The sequence below is a fragment of the Uloborus diversus genome, chromosome 1 (assembly GCF_026930045.1).
Source record: "Uloborus diversus isolate 005 chromosome 1, Udiv.v.3.1, whole genome shotgun sequence".
Taxonomy (NCBI): Eukaryota; Metazoa; Arthropoda; class Arachnida; order Araneae; family Uloboridae; genus Uloborus; species Uloborus diversus.
In genome coordinates, this window is record NC_072731.1 from 247269362 (window position 1) to 247288073 (window position 18712).

Sequence of the window (18712 nt, forward strand, 5' to 3'; positions counted from 1 at the left end):
CACCAACGGACAATCTAGAGTGTAATCCTCAGAAATGAAATTTCTGAGATCGGTAAAGAAGTATGAACACAGGCCCAAGTCTGCGCACCCGCCGACCCGGTAGTGCAGGGGGTTCATGAAAAAGCCCAACAGTCCAAGAAATTAAAGAAAAAATAATGATAACTTGCATTAAAACCCATTAATGTTCCAAATATGCACTGCCTTTGGCGAGGAGTCCTAAAGATTTTGTTGCAGAGGAACCCAAAATTTATTGATTCGGGCCTCTATGGACTGAATAACTAGTGATTACATACGCAAAGACTTAAAAATACAGTGGTGGACAAAATTATAGACTCATTTTTTTTTTCTTTTCTTTCAATTGTAACATGACTCAGTTTAAATTGTTTTCATTGGAGTTAAGATGAATAGTTGAAGAAATAGTTCTAAAATTAGTACATCTTATCAATTAAATTAAAAAAATCATGACATTAGAAAATTTGCAAATTTAATATTATATCATTACGTGAAACCTGGACAAAAGTATAAACTCAAAGGTAAAAAATCCAGGATTACGAGAAACTTTCGTTCGAAAATGTTAATTTAACGCCATAGAATGAATAATGTTGCCATCAGTGATTGCTAAAAGTTTTGTTTTTGGAAATTAATGAGAAACATATAAATGCACCGCTGGACAAAATTATAAACTCAAGACCTTTTTCATTTTTTCAATCATAATTTAACTCAGTCAAAATTTTTTTGTTCCAGTTAAGATAACTGATTTACTAGTTCTAAACTCAGTATAACTCATAAACTTTATAAAATAAATAATTTAATTTAAAAAATTCTTAACTTGAATATCTTAATAACACATGAAACCTGGACAAAAGTATCAACTCAAAAGTAAGAAACTGAAGTTTCTCTGAATTTTATTCAAAAAATAAATAAACTTTAAGGGCTCTAGTGTATTATATTCTAAGTTTTGGATTTTCTCATCATTAACTTCTTTTCTGAAGAATAAAATAAAAACATTCTTGTCATTAGCTACTGCTTATTTTCTTTATAATTATGTCAAACCAAAAAACGCCACTGAATAAAAAAAATAAATAAACAACAGTTATTTTCATTTCAGACGATATTTTCCCCTCATTTTAATTTTTCTTCATTCGCAACTCCAATGAACTATAGGGTGCGCTGCAGCTACTCTCTAATGGCGGATAAAAAGGGTAAAATAAACAAATGCCGTAACTTATAACTGGATTTTGACGCTTAGTGAATGACATTAATTTTTCATCATGTTTGTAGGAAGCTTTCATTTCTATTCTTCTGAAATTACATTACACCATAAACTGTCTGAAGCTTGTAATTTACCCGAAAGAAAACACGTGGAATGGAATGTTTTACCTTTCTCGGTAGCATTGTTAATCACCGCAAGGTAGCGTATTCAAGCTCTGGAGTTGCGAATTATTCAAGTAAAACTTTTGTTTGTCTGTTTTCATGTTCAGAATGATTTGAGCTTTTTTTTACTGCTAGTTTTTTGTTCTGTCAAGTAGTTAAGTTCTTCGTGCTTTGGTATTCATCGAGTTTAATTCCTCAAGGTTTAAAACTTACAGAGCAACAAGATTTCAGTTTGCACAGAGACATATGTATTGGAAAAAAATGTGGAATTCAATTGTTTGGTCTGATGAAAAAAAAATCAACTTGGATGGTCCAGATGGCTTAAGGCACTATTGCCATGACATTAGAAAAAAAGAACAACACATATTTAGCCGAAACTTTGGTGGGGATTCTGTAATGGTTTCCCAGCTAGAAAAAGTTTGCACAAAAAGTGCAAAAAAAAAGTGCACAAAATCTAGGCATATTTGGCACCTCTGTTTTGTGCACAAAAAGTGCAAACTGAATTGTGCACAAAAAGTGCAAACTGAAATCGTGCAAAAAAAGTGCACAAAATCTGAGCATATTTGGCACCTCTGTTTGTGCACAAAAAGTGCAAACTGAAACCGTGCAAAAAAAGTGCACAAAATCTGAGCATATTTGGCACCTTTGTTTTGTGCACAAAAAGTGCACTGTACATACAGCACTGTACAGCTAAATTGTACAATACTTTTCATATACAATCACAATGCTCAGAATTAATGCACTTTTTTACGTAATGTTTTCACTATGTAGAGAATACTTTTAGTCCACAATATTTAAAATGAAAAAAAAAAAAGCAAGAAAGAAATTGAAAATTAATACTTCTTAATTTTAGCATGTTTATTAACAATAAATTTATTAAGGAGACCATATCAAAAATATTGTTCAATTTTTGATGAAATATGAGAAATTCTAAAATAAAGCCTGTCATGGAGTGGAAATCATCTTCTTTGTTACCAAAAAACTTATATCTGTTTATTACTCCTGAAATTCAGCAGCAGTTGTTACTGCAGTTGTAACTTTTTATTGAATACATTAATAATTTAAAGTTGAACAAAATATACATTTTAACTTACTAACACGTATGGCAACAATGTCCTTCCTTCCAGGAATGATGCACCCCCTCCCCCAAGTAAACGAGACCCCAAAGTTGAGGTCAATAAACCCTTTAAAATGTATATGGCATAATCTGAATGTTAACTCACAACCTGTTGCGGGGTCTGTTTGGGGAAAGATCTTTCTAAAATAAATTAAAACATACCAATCCCGGCAACAAAACTCCAAATTTTGGAAAAATGTACGAACCAGTGTTATAACCCAAATTTAATGCTCTTTCTTGCCGCAAAAGGTTTTCTTGTACATGCTGATGATGTAAAAATGATATAATCAATGGTGACACATTAAAATTTCCTAATTTAGAAGTAAAAATTTCAAACATTCAGTATGCATTACTAATTTAGACAACAAAAAGTAAATAGCAAGCGCCACGTCATAATTTTTTGAATATTGTAACATTTAAGTTCAAATCACTTAAAACTACTATTGTGTAGACGTTTATTCTTCAAAATTTTTTCATCTGTACGTGTCAGTTTTGTTGCTGCATAGCATAGAAAACCTAGTGTGTTATCTATATAACTAACTCACAGCGTGTTACTGGTTTCCATGGTTTGAAAATAAATTTTGATATCTGTCGGATATTTTCAAATTTAAGTAATTAAATGTATTTCCAAATTGCTGCTGTTTATTTTCTTACATTATTCTTATAGTATATAGACTTAAAATTAATATTTCTTTCATTACTTATACATACAAACCTGTTTTTATGCAGTGGATGGGGACCACATAAAAAAAACACCATTAAAAACATTGTTCGAAACTTCACAAGTAGCTATAAAAAGTTGTTTTCGCAACACAGTTTAAAAAAAATATGTGGTGGACAGAGACTGCATAAAAAAAGTCTCGCGCAGAAAATAACTCCAAACGTTATCTTTAAAAAAAATCAAAATAAATCAAGTTTTATGATAATTTTGGCGACTCCTGAAAAATTTCCTGAATAAGGAAATTTTTGGGAGGTCAGTGACTTCCCATCGGGACACCCCTGTCCTCACTTGAAGATATTACCTCACACTTGTTTTATAAATAATTTTCATACACTGCACAAAACAGGTTTGATTATAAATAAACATGAATTTAATGTAAAAGGTTATGCAATTAAATGGTATTAAATATAGCTGATATCTACAATTTATGAAAATATGATAATTTAACATTATATAAGAATAAAATATAGCATAACTACAGTTGATATTGGCTATATTTTGGTTATTGACTGTAATATTCATATACTCTATGAAATTGATTAAATATACACAAAAGTCTTATAAAGAATTACAGTATCATGTACACAAATATAATATTTTATGTAATATTAATACATGAAAAACTGATTTAAAATTATAGGTTATATAAGTATAGTTTTATTGATTATTGCTTATATGTGTTTTAATGTTTATATGTAATTTAGAATTAATGTTTTACAATAAATTTTATTAAATTTAATAGAGTTGCTTTCGCAACAGCAACAAACAAATTTAACAAAATTATAAATTTTAGAAACTGAAAAAAAAAAATGCAATACTTGTCCGTGCACAGCCGTAAAACACATTTTCTTTTTTTTCTTTCTTACCAACCATTAATTTTACATGAGGCATTGTTAATCTATGTTTGTGTCGTTACAATACTAATAGTTTTAGGAATATTAAATAGAAAAAGAATATATTACATTATATTTAATGATACATTAATATATCATATAAATAGTGTATTATTTTTATTAAAAGGAATAATATTGATATGACAAATGCATATAATTTTTATTTTATGAGCCTCGCAGTTCAAAATATCGAAAATATCATGATACAGGATCTCTCTTATACGATTAGGTTTAATATAAAATCACTATTAAAACAAGCATTTTGTTGGTTAAGTTTGGTTTGCTATTGAACTACACTAAAAATTTCACATATAATGCGTACAGTAGAGACGTACCAAGTATTGGTAACTATTCGGTACTCGGCCAAATTTTGATCAGATACTCGGCCAATACCGAGTAGTTTCGAAAAATTGAATATTGTTCAAGACAGATATTACAATTAATAATAAACGCAGGTATATACTATACTGCAATTACTAACAATTCAAATTTACAAGTCAAGGTTAAATTTCGAGAATAATGAAGTTTGTATTGCTTCAATGAAATAAATCTATTTTAATGTCCCCAAAGTTAACAAAATTTATTTATAAAAGATTGGGCAAAAAAGGTAAGTATAGAAAACATGGAATTTTTATATCATTAAATGGATTTTTGCTATGAACAAAAATTATTTATAAGGAACATAAAAATACCTTTGCTTAAAAAATAAAAGCAAACAAAACAACGTTAAAAGCACGAATGTGCTGGAACACTGCAGACACGTGTTTTGGCGTTACTAGGAATGCCTTTTTCAATGTATAAAATGTGAGCTCATGGATTTCAAGACATCCGACAAAAGTCGGATTTTTTTTTTGTCGAATGTCTTTACATTCATTTGTTCACATTTTATGCCCTAAAAAAGATTCCTTGTAACACAGAAGCACGTGTCTGTAGTGTTCGTGTATTTGCTTTTAAAAATTATTTATGTTTGGCGGACAAGAACTTTAATAGAATTGATATAACTTATTTTAACTCCAACTTGATTATACATACCTTTTATTTATTTGTTTATTTTTAATTTTTAAAATTTCTTTTTTCTAATATTTTTGACACAAACAAAATCTTTTAAATAGCGCATAAACTAATTTCAGCTGGAATTTTGTTTTAAAAACTATTATAAGGACATGGAGGTCTATACTACTATTCCAATAAGTTCAAAATGCATTACGTATGTGTCGGTGGTTCTTCTTAAAACATAATTGGTACTGGGTAACTCACTACTCGGTACTCGGCCAAAGTGCTACTCGGTATGTCTCTAGCGTACAGTAAATTAAAGGTCTTGGCTAAGACGAACAAAAATCTCTAACCTCTTTACTTGAATTATTCGTTGTTGAATACTGTAATGATTTGTTATTTTGTTAGGTAGTAGAAATCCCATTGTGTATCTAGGAAAAAATATTAAGTATTTTGCATAGCAAATAAAGCATGTACATTTGTTTACCCGTGGACATTTGAATTTACTAGGAGATAAACTGTTCACCTGCCATTGTGGATTACAACCTTTCCTGCGATTGTCGATTATCATCTTCCTTTTTCAATATTTTCCAAAAGCAGTCATTCATTTATAAGAAATAAGTGGTTGTTTTCTGAAGATACTAATAGATGACAATGTGTTTATTTAGTAGTAATATTTTCTAAATACATAGGTAAGCATTTATATATTGGCAAATCTTTCTGGTTTCTACAAAAACTTTGGGTTTTTCGAAGGAGGCTATTTCATTTATTTTGTCATCTTTTTTAATTAGTTTTCAAATCATAATCTATTTAGACAAGAAAAAAACTTAGAAAAAGTTAACATAGTAAAAAGTATATTTTCTTTGTCTTCAGTTTAGCATAAAAATTATAGAAAAAGAGCAAAAAAAATCCAATAGCTGAAAAAAAGCCATATCAGCCTAGGTTGGAGAGGTATTCGAGCGCAACTGTGCCAGACAACCCACCGAGTACAAGCTCGTAAAATTTGTGGGTCCAAAAGTCCTGCGATAAGTCCCTTGCTAGCACTTACCTTGGGTGGACTGTATTGGAGACCATCTCTCTCCTTCAGCAGCATAATGTAATTGTAGAGATATCAGCAACTCACTCGACGTGGCTTAACAAAGTAATTAAATTGGTAGATGCTGGCATCTTTTGGGGCTAAGTGCAAAGACCCATAACACAATAAAGTTACAAAAATGCAACAGGCCTGTGTTATTCTTAATGTAAATACAGTAACACCTTTAGTGAAAATACAGGGTTTTGTATATTTGATTTGAATTCTTGATCCTGTAATATATAAGTCATATCTTCTTATAGGAAATCTTTGAATAAATTCGTTCATTGACGCAGAGTGGATAAATGAGGTGAAAGTGAATTGGGATGAAAATTAAAAATTTCATTTCTATATTTTAATCGTTATGATAATTCTTCTGATTACGTGATAAAGCAATTAAATTGATAGTTGCCGGGGTCGTAAAATGAAGTTAAAAAAGCACTACAGGCCTGAGTGCTCTGAATGAAAACATAATATACCTGTAATGAAAATACTGTGTATTTTTATTAAGAAATTTGAAACCTTGACCCTGTAATGTAAAAGTTCTCTGCTAATGGGAAATTTTTTAAGAACTTTTCGTGCACTGAAGAAGAGTGGATAAATAAGATGAAAGGAAATCGGAATGAAAATGTATATTTTTAAGTGAAATAGTCAAATCTCGGTAACTCCAATATTCCTTTATCTCGAAGTTTTCATCAGGCTTGAAACTTTTGAGACTGTTGTGGAAACTTCCCATAACTCGAACATTTTAGTCGGTGCCTTGGGATTTGAGCTATCAAGTTTAAGTTGACTTTATTTTTTTTTTAATTGTCATGATAATTCTTCTGATGACGCATGCCTCAGTTTCCGATTATTATCTTTATAGGAAATATATTGACAAAAACATTTTGAAAATCAATACGTGTACATTTGGAGGCATTCGTTTGTCTAACACAGACAGTAGAGTCCCGGCACTTGAATGATAATCTGGCTGAATCTAAGAAACACCCTCAGCAGCAAGGATGGATTCAGGAATCCTTCAAGGGAGAGACGAAATTGCGCTTTTAGAACTGCAATTTTGGAAAAATTGCAAGCCTCTGAACCCTCTCCCTCACCATAATCCAGTATCATTTAAAATAGTCCTCTTGGAACTGCAGTTTTGAAAAATTAACAGAGGAAAGAGCTTGAACCTCATTCCCTTACCAAAGCCTCCTCCTAAACGTTACCAAAGATGATTTCAAATCGCGTTTTTAAGACTTCAATCAAACAAGTTAAGACTTCAACAAATTGTTCGAAAAATCTTCTGATTAAAAGTTCCATAAAATTTTTGGCAGATTAACTAAAAAATACTTTTGAAACTTTAATGTCAAAAAATTGCCTGTAGAGTGCCTTCCTTGTATCCGTCCATGCTCAGCTGGGCGAAAAAACCTCTACTTGCAGACCTATTGATAAATACCCATTAACAATACATTTATACTGCATCAACAAAAGATTTATTTTTGGATGCCCGTTAAAAAATCATGACCAATAATTCAGAACGACCATTCAACAGGATTCCAAGATTCTCGAACGAAAAAACTGCATGAATTTTGCAGAGTCCAGAGTAGTCTTGAAAGAATTTTGCTGCTTATATGGGGAGAAGAATCCTGAACAAAAAATAAATACGTAAAATAAAAAACCTTTTTTTAAAAAATGAATAGACGAAAATCAAAGAGTCTGCACAACCATCTGACAGTGGCCTGAAAACTGCGAACGTATGGTGTAAATGTCTATTTACTTTGCACGTTTTAGCTAATTCTCTGATTTGTTACCATTTCTTATTTTCAGTTACTTATAAATTAAGTCATGGATATTTTCTATTTGTATTTGTAACACGCATCTCATTTTCCTTACTGATGTGTACAGTAAGTATAACTACTATTATCCGAATTTTTTCCAGAAAAAGAAAATAAGACAAACTTACGCAAAATATAAGTATAAGCGATTCGCAAAATAAATAATCTGTCTAAGCGCTTTTCCCTTTGCGTGCTAGTTAAACGCTAGTTCACACCAGTCACTTTGACAGAGATATTCAGCAAGCAATGATTTTCATTCAGAGTACAATACATCCTTACTGTACATAATGTTCAGCACATGTTACTACACTTAGCATGTAAAAACGCTCTACTTTCATTTGATAAAGACTTTAAAAATAGTTTTTCCCCATTTCTAATACCAAAATTTATTAAAATAGCTTTTTTTTTTCGGAAGAAATTCATTTGTCCGAGTCTACTGTAATTGAACATTGACCAATTTGTAATTTTTCTTATTTCTATACATTTGAATTTCTAGCCTCATTCTGCTTAACTTGTTTCTTTTAGGTATAGTTACTTCTGTACAAAAGTTACTGCTACTCAACTGTGGTTTTATTTTTGTGTAAATCATGCAAAAATGTTTGGTGACAAATTTTACTTGACTATACCGACGAAATATTCCCCAAAAATAAATAAATGTGAAAAAAAAAAAAAAACCCGAACGAAACAAATAAAAGGGGCTTTACCTAAAAAATATAAAAGGAACGTAACAAAAATTGCTTGTGAGCGAAATGTAGGATTTCCCCCCCCCCTCCCCGTTTTCTAGCGACGAAACTTAATATGGTGAAGACCTCGGGGACTTATTTTATATGCTAGAATTAACTCAGACTAAAATTAAAAAGAACAAAGCTTAAAATTAACAAATATTACAAAAATTAACTTGATATTAGCACCTTAAACAATGAAATAAGGACAGCGCAACACTAGTAAAGAAATTACATGGCAAAAAAATTGCTAGAAATAATAGTAAGAAAAAAAATGAATAAAAATCTATCGAAAGAGACATACTGAACTGAATGAACTAAAAAAAAAAAAATCAATTAAAAAACGTGCAAAGCATGAAGCAACAATGTAAACAAATCGACCGCATGGCGCATGGGCTCCCTGTTCGGTTGAGTTGATTATACTTCTGTCCGAAACTGATTAGTTAAGAGTGAAAGAAATATGGAGTAATGATTCATAAATTATTAAATATTAAAAGATCTAGGACAAATACAAATTTAAAAAAACTTCGTTAGGCTAACCGCTGGGAGGAAAATTAATTTTGTGCCAATTTTCAAAATCATACGTTGCGTTGATTTTTCAGCAGAACGTTTGATCCGAAAAGCTATTGCGCAATCAAAAGTTAATCGCAGCTCCAGAGCTCGAATACGCTACCTTGCAGTGATTAGCAATACTAAAGAAAAAGGTAAAACATTCCATTCCACGTGCTTTCTTTAGAGAAAATTACAGGCTTCAGACAGTTTATGTTGTAATGTAATTTTAGAAGAATAGAAAAGATAGCTTCCCACAAACACAATGAAAAATGACTGTCATTCACTAAGCGTCAAAGCAAGTTATAAGTTGCGGCGTTTGTTTGTTTTACCTTTTTCATCCCCCTTTAGCCAGTAGTTGCAGCACCACCAATAGTTTATTGGAGTTTCGAATAGATATTTTTTTATATTCTTTATTTTCTGAAGGAAAAAAAAACTTATTTTGGTCAAGAACAGAAATATAAAGAAAAAAAAAGATTAGAAAAATAAATAAATAAACTAATAAATCGAATTTGAATTTAAAAAGTTTTTATTTTCACTTTCTTTCATTTGATTATTTTCATATTACACAGAACTCAATTCCCACCTCCCCTATTTTTCTGTATAATTCTACTATGTCATCTATTTTAAATTTGATTTGAAACAGATGCATTTTCAAGAAAATTGGTTTTACACCCCGTTATGATTTTTTTAATGAAAGTTCAAAAGTGGCCTGCTGGATGCATATTAGTTTTTCATGGCAAAATGGAAACTTCAACATCACTTCAAAAATCAATTGTTAAAAAAAAAGAAAAAAAAAGAAAACTTAAAAACTTGTGATATTATTTTCTTAAAAATAGGGATAGTTCAAAAAAAAAAAAAAAAAACTCTGCTGGTCAAATGAAAAGGTTAGACCTCAAAAAGTGCACTGTAAAATGTACTCTGTGAATAATGGAAAGAGCACAAATCAAAATTAGCATTTAATTTTCTGGCTTCAGCTCTACTTGTATGTATGAAGAGCTGTTACGCTTATTTTTTCTCAATTCCATTTTTTTTATTTGATTTTGGTCAAGAACAGAGGAAAAAATAGTTTAATTTGAATTCCAACTTTTTTTTTTCATTTAACTTTCATTTTATTTTTTCACACTAAGTGTAACCTTCCTTCCCCCATATTTTTCTGTATAGTACTATTATATCATATACTTTAAATTTGATTTGAATCATTATGCATTTGCATGAAAAATGATTTACACCTCATTATGATTTTTTTGAAGTTCAAGTTTGTCAAAATATCATTATAAAAAAAATCTAAATATTCAGACATAATTTTTGCAAAAGTCCATTTATTAAAAAAAAATAATTATTTTTTACTTCCTGCCTGCATTAATATTGAAAATACATACCGAATATGAAAAAGTTATTAGGTGGAAATAACAAATCTCTGACTGCTTTTTTTTCCTGATAAATTTGAGGCAAATATTTTGTGCGTGAAAAATGGCACATAATTTTTGACAAAATCGAGTGTGCACTTTTTTTGTGTGCGGAAAAAGGGCACAAAATTTGCACAAAAAGTGGATACTTCTTTCAATATTCAAAAGTTATTCACTTTTTGTGCACAAATTTTGCACAAAAAGTGAATACTACTTGTAGTATCCAAAAATCATTCACTTTTTGTGCACAAAGTTTGCACAAAAAGTGTATATTTTTAGAAGTGTTCAAAAATTGTGCACTTTTTGTGCACATTGTATGCATAATGTGGCCTTTTTTGCAAAAAAAGTGCAAACATTTTCTAGCTGGGATTCGTCATCTTCCCGTCTTCATGTTTGGCTATTTAACATAATCCTCCGATAATAATTAGCGGAGATATCAATTAAGAACTATTAATTATGACTCTTAGATTTCAAAATAAAATCCATATTTTTCGAAGGCATTCCTCCATTCAAATTATTATTCAGTGCTTCAACTCAACTTTCCGGATGAACGCTTTCATTAAAATTTACAGCGTGAAGAAAATCATTGAAAAGAAACATCTGTTGCAATTTTTTTTCTCGAATATAAAGAAATAAAATTAGGCTTTTGTTTTAAGGCTTTTCCTGTAATCAGGGTGTTTAAGTTGTTTACTTTTCGATTATTTTGCCTTAATCTGCAGCAAAATTTTGCTGTTTTTTTTTTTTCTTTGTTCAAGCCTGATTGTTAAATACGCGTCACATGACATAACTTTCATTTTCGAGGAGGACCGTGCACGTCGTAAAGTAAATGAGTGATTTACAAGTTATTTGAGTTCTTTGAGGGTTTGTACCTGGAAAACGGATTGATGTAATTCTTGTACGACCATGTGGATAGAATCCATCCAAATATTTATCTGAGTGGTATTTTGCATTAATAAACACCCGGGCAACGCCGGGTAGTAGACTATTTTATGTAAAAAGCGGATTGTTATTGTGCATAAATATTTCCGATATAGTCTATCAGATGTAATTCAGTTTAACGTGAGTAAAGATTATAGTTGATAATGCATATATTTTCCCCTTTTGTGCTGACTGAAAATGTACTCATAACTTGTATCATTGATAACGATTATTAACGTTGATGAGGTGTTTTGGCAAAAATATGTTTTACTGGTGTTTTGCAAACCTTGCTTTACGCGCATTTATTTATTCCTTAACGCGTTAGAAACTAGTGTCAGTGTACTACAAAAGCATCAACTGAACTGCTCTTACATTTTTTAGGTAGCCCGTGCAACGCCGGGCACGCAGCTAGTCTTATACATATAAAATCTGAGTATCTATCTATCTATCTATCTATGTCCAAGCTTCTTCTCCCGAACGACAGTGAACTGACCATCGAACCAGGTATCGATGGATTCGTCATCTTCCCGTCTTCATGTTTGGCTATTTAACATAATCCTCCGATAATAATTAGCGGAGATATCAATTAAAAATTATTAATTATGACTCTTAGATTTCAAAATAAAATCCATATTTTTCGAAGGCTTTCCTCCATTCAAATTATTATTCAGTGCTTCAACTCAACTTTCCGGATGAACGCTTTTATTAAAATTTACAGCGTGAAGAAAATCATTGAAAAGAAACATCTGTTGCAATTTTTTTTCTCGAATATAAAGAAATAAAATTAGGCTTTTGTTTTAAGGCTTTTCCTGTAATCAGGGTGTTTAAGTTGTTTACTTTTCGATTATTTTGCCGTAATCTGCAGCAAAATTTTGCTGTTTTTTTTTTTTTTTTGTTCAAGCCTGATTGTTAAATACGCGTCACATGACATAACTTTCATTTTCGAGGAGGACCGTGCACGTCGTAAAGTAAATGAGTGATTTACAAGTTATTTGAGTTCTTTGAGGGTTTGTACCTGGAAAACGGATTGATGTAATTCTTGTACGACCATGTGGATAGAATCCATCCAAATATTTATCTGAGTGGTATGTTGCATTAATAAACACCCGGGCAACGCCGGGTAGTAGACTATTTTATGTAAAAAGCGGATTGTTATTGTGCATAAATATTTCCGATATAGTCTATCAGATGTAATTCAGTTTAACGTGAGTAAAGATTATAGTTGATAATGCATATATTTTCCCCTTTTGTGCTGACTGAAAATGTACTCATAACTTGTATCATTGATAACGATTATTAACGTTGATGAGGTGTTTTGGCAAAAATATGTTTTACTGGCGTTTTGCAAACCTTGCTTTACGCGCATTTATTTATTCCTTAACGCGTTAGAAACTAGTGTCAGTGTACTACAAAAGCATCAACTGGACTGCTCTTACATTTTTTAGGTAGCCCGTGCAACGCCGGGCACGCAGCTAGTAGACTAATAATAAGAGTAGACCGAGCTATGGCAACCCTTTTGCTGCTCATAAACCAAACCATGTGACTGGTGGATATCCTAGCAACAGCGGGCGTTAATCGTAGCAGACGATCAACGCCAGCGCGAAATAAAATAAATAGAATTGATGGAACACGAAAGAATGATCTTTTATGGAGTCCGTTTTGTAAATTTGTTATTCTAAGTTGTAAATATTTTGTTAATATAGTGAGTTTTTCGTTTAGATAGTATTGTGCATTTTCTTTAGTCAATTTCAATAACTCTCTAAGCAATAAAAGATGCAAGCGACCAAGAGGAATCGGCAAACGGTAAGATTTTTACCTACAGTTTCAATTTAAGATACCGATTAGTACATTTTTGCGTTAACGCAAAACGTTTACGCCATTTCGTTCACGCCAACGCAGACAGCTCCAAATGAAATAAGTTACCGAAAACTGATCAAAAACTATTACTAATGTCAAAATAATGCAAAACTAAAAGAAAAACAGTTCAATCTCTGCACCTGGAAGTTTTTTTTAATGAAAACACATTGTCTTAAAATACATGTCGAGTGCCAAACTATAGATAATGCTGCCATCTAGCAACCATGCTGCCAAAGTCTTCGCCAAGCCCTTCCACTAGTCACATGATACATCTATGAACCAATTTTCTTCATCAGCAAGAATGAGAAAGCTCGGTCTACTCTTATTATTAGTCTATGGGTATTATTGTACTTATAACGAGCTGATGTGTGCATCACATGACTTCCTTTTACTCCAATTTAAAGATAATAGTGACTCGGAGAGAGCAAAAAAAAAAACACTTAAAATACTTTCATTCCAAGTCTGTTGCGAACCGAAGCAAAGAAAACGTTTTATACAGATAAAGTTTCCCAACATTGGCAGTTTCAATGTGATTCGATGGTTAACTCTCTAAATATGACCAAATTGAAACCAGATTTAAAAAACAAAAAACTGCCAAATTCGTCTCCAAATTGGCGACCAAAAGTTTGGCGATATATTGCGAAGTGCTTGCCAAACGATAGCACTACTTGAGTTTACATTGAAATTAACAATGATTTTACCCCAAAAAGGTGTAAAAGACCCCCTTTGGAACATCCGAATGCAACCAAAAGACAAGGTGCACAACTAGACCCCACTTGTAGTCTATGAGCCAAATTTCAACTTTCTTGGACGTACCGTTCTTGAGTTATGCGAGATACATAACACATATACATACGTACATACAGACGTCACGAGAAAACTAGTTGTAATTAACTCGGGAATCGTCAAAATAGAAAGGTGTCTATACGTCCTTAGGCATGTATCCACGTGTGGTCGGGTTGAAAAAAAAAATCAATATTCAATCGGGGGCGACAAAATGGAAATTAAAGCCGATTTTTGAGTGAAATTTTTTTTCGCGAATACAATACTTACTTTTTTGTAGAAAGAAGTAAAAACAGGTCCTAATTTGTAACACTTTTAGCAAGTCGAATGCATCAGTTTGCCAAGTGATTTCGTGCTTTGCAAAGTACTATGGTGTCTAGGGAGCTGTCAAAAAGCGAGTTCTAAAGTATCAGACTAAATACGAATGTCTACTTCTAAAAACCAAAAATTTGAAGTATGAAAAGGCTAAATATATTTTTTGTTGTAATTTTAAAACAACGAGTGTAACTGAAAAATATTTTGACTACGGTTATTGGTGGAGTTCGAATGAATTCACCTCACATTTTTCTCTGGAACGATAACATTAGTTTTTTTCTTCCTTTTATAAAAAAGAAAGTATTGTATTCGCAAAAAATTTTTCACTCAAAAATCGGTCTTAATCTCCATTTTTCTCACCCCCGAATTAATGTTGAGTTTTTTTTCGACCCGACCACACGTTAATATATGCCTAGAGACGTACAGACACCCGAAATATCCATTTTAACGACCCCCGAGTTAATTACCACAAATTTTCTCGTGACGTCCGTATGTACGTATGTTTATGCGTATGTGTCTCGCATAACTCAAAAACGGTATGTCTTAGAAAGTTGAAATTTGGTGCGTATACTCCTAGTGGGATCTAGTTGTGCACCTTCTCTTTTGGTTACATTCGGATGTTCCTAAGAGGGTGTTTTGCCCCTTTTTGGGGGGAAGTCATTGCTTATTTCGATGTAAACTCAAGTGGTGTTATAATTTGTCGGACACTTGGCGCCAGTCTTTTGGTCGCCAAGTTTTGTTGCCAATGTGGCGACAAATTTGGCGATTTTTTAAAAATATTTGGTTTTTATTTGGCCACTGTTTGTGATATTTAGAGAGTAAACAATTGAATCACATTAAAATTGCCAATATTGTGGAAATTACATTAAATTGGAGTAAAAGGAAGTCATGTGATGCACACATCAGCTCGTTTAATTTTAAGATCCTAGCTTTTTCTAGTGCATTCTAGCTTATGTCAACCTTGTATCTAGGTTTTAAGTTAAAACTTTGTAACACGTTTGACCTGTAAAGCAACAAAAAAGAAGATTTTAGACTTAAAATTCCATGTATCGGGGGAGGGGGGGCGTGGGGTCGCCAGTGTGTTTGATCACATATACCCTAAAACCGCTTAGTGAACCGCATCATGAATGTGTAGTAGCAATTGGGTTTTTTTAAAAAACAATTTTGAGTTAGGAAATGTGGAATGAAGTGAAATAGTTAAGATAACATACCTTATTAAATTTGAAATTTGCTTTGAAACGTACAGACACAAATAAAAACCAATGTATTTTATTACATCACTGCTACTGGAATATTACTTTATATTTTTTTAGTAAATTTGTACCTTCGAAAAAAAGGGGAAATGTTCACTTTTTTTGTGTGTGTGCAAGGTAAAATGAAATAGAAAATATTTTCGAGGGAAATAATTGTTACTTGATTATCAAAATCATTTTAAACTAAATTAATGGACAAATAAGCGAATAAATGAATAAATGAATAAATAAATTAGATAATCATAACATATGAAAATATATAAGCTAATACAAAAGGAAATGAATGAATGAATAAAAGAATTAATAAATGAAGGAAGGTAAATAAATTACTAAAGGAATGACTTCGTAAGTGGTTTAATAAATGAATAAATTAGTAAACGAAATGAACAATTTTGCTTTGCCCCGCGTGCGTTTGACAAATTGTATTGAACGATTAAAATATGCCTAATATTAACCAAAAAAGTACAGCACTGAACATCAGTAGATCTAATTAATATTTAAAATATTAGTTACAAAATTTTTATCATTTTATAATAACAAAAATTATTTTTATAAACCACAAAATGTTGCAATTTGTGAATCAAATTTTGAAAACTATTTGTATGATTTTTCCCCTTCATATTTTGAAATATTTATTATTTATGTATTTATTTTTGACTGGATCCAACTATTAACTGGAACATAGCTAAACTATTGCTATGTAGGTGGTGCTGCAAACTAAAACTATATTACCATTACCCACATTCCTTTACTATGTTTAGAGCTTCGGGACATTATACACAAAATCACAATTCTAAAATGGGGTGCTTCAACAAGTTCAAATTTACGTTAAATATTTTATTAAATATTTTTATAACTATTTAATGGTAGCTTTCGGAGTCCATTATTTAGTTTAAAAGATAAAGTTAACATAATTTTATTGCAAATTTTCAGCTAAATTTGTAGTGTAGCTTTAGGTTCAATGTACTCCAAAAACATTATTATTTATGCTGTTATTTTTTGAGGAGGGGCTGGACTCAATGAAAATTCAGATGGTAAACTGGGTTGAGAGTAATGAAATGTTTACAAATTATGATGTTCAGCAAAAAAAAAAATAATTTATACAATACATTAAACAACATTAACATGCACTGCAAAAACCATAAATTCTAAGAGAACATAAAATTCAAGATTCACAATGAATAAATCTAGTTTCATACTAACAGTTACTGGTAATTGCAATATGAAACTAGAAATTTCTTTAATGATACGGTAATAAATGTTTTGATAGTTTAAATTTTGTATTACCGTGCAATTAAATTATAATTGCTTTTTTTTCGTAAGTACTACTTTAATTGTTGTTGGTAATTAAACTTCTGGGTAAAGCGACAAACTCAATAGAATAGAATAAAATGTTCATTTATTCTAATTGCATTCAAAAATTCTTATCTTTAATTGAATGTATGCAAATCGTTTATGCATGGCTAATTCCCTTAGTTTTTTTTAATTATTGTTATTAATTTTTAATGTCTCTAATTTCTTTATTAACTATAAGAATTTTTAAAACAAGTAAAGCGTATTGCTGGTGAACATCCAATAGTAGTAATGTATTCCAATTAATAGTATTTCTCTTTTTTTAAGGACGAGTTGAATTTAAGATTTAGCAGTTTGAGTTTAACAGTAGTTATCACTAGAGATATTTCTAGTACATCTGCAAATGTTTATTTTGTACATTAAAAATCAATTAAATGCCACCAAATGTCAGTAAAATCTATTTTTTTTTTAGTTTGCATTCCCGTCTCAAACCACCGAATTTTTTATGCAATTACTCGCAGCTCATACGGTTTCTGAATCTGTTGCTAGAACTGTAATGCTAAAGCAGTTCTAACAGTCATTTAAAAGTAGTTTTAGGAAATGAGTTTAAAATGAAAATGCAACAAGAGAAGAAGTCAAAATTATACCGAGGTTAAAAACATATCCAACAGTTGCATACATCTTTTGACACATCCCAACGTTTATATATTTATTGGCTCAGTTCATTTGCTTGGTTCTTTTACTTTTTACAAAAAAGAAAGTGTTGTATTCGCGAAAAAAAAAATTACTCAAAAAAATCGGCCTTAATTTCCATTTTTCTCACCCCCGAATGAATGTTGAGTTTGTTTCAACTCGACCACACGTGGATATGTGCCCAAGAACGTATAGACACCCGAAACATCCATTCTGACCATCCCCGAGGTAATTACAACGATTTTTCTCGTGACGTACGTAAATATGTATGTCGCTTAACGCAAGAACGGTATGTCCTAGAAAGTTGAAATTTGGTACGTAGACTCCATGTGGGGTCTAGTTGTACACCTCTCTTTTTGGCTTCATTCGAATGTTCCAAAGAGGGTCTTTTACACCTTTTTAGGGTGAAATCAGTGTGAATTACAATGAAAACTCCAGAGTGTTATAATTTGGCAAACACTTGGCGATATATCGCCAATCTTTTGGTCGCCAAGGTTTGTCGCCAAATTGGCGACATTTTTTTTTAAAATCTGGTTTTATTTTGACCATTTTTGCCATTTAGAGAGTTGACTATTGAATCACATTAAAATGTCCAATATTGGGAAAATTAATCTGTATAAACGTTTTTTTTGCTTCGGTTCGCAACAAACTTGGGGTGAAAGTATTTAAAGTGTTTCTTTGCTTAATCCAAGGCACTACTATCAATAAATTGGCGTAAAAGGAAGTCATGTGATGCAAACATCAGCTTGTTTTTTCTCGTACAAATGCACCAAATAGCCTTTTCTAATGAGTGTACTAACAGTCCGTGATTTAATGTACAGCGGTGTTAGAAAACTAAAAAATAAGTTTTTAATTTCAACGATATTGATTTTTCGCAACTTTTACTTTGCTGTTTTGACAGGCAACATATTTTGAAAATGAGCTGTGATCTTACCG

General features: G+C 31.4%; 1 protein-coding gene across 1 annotated transcript in view; it reads left to right on the top strand.

Moving 5' to 3' along the window:
- The window catches only part of LOC129234230 (carboxypeptidase M-like), a 430473-nt gene that overhangs the window by 286755 nt on the left and 125006 nt on the right, over nucleotides 1–18712 (top strand). The gene's annotated exons all lie outside the window — the stretch shown is intronic.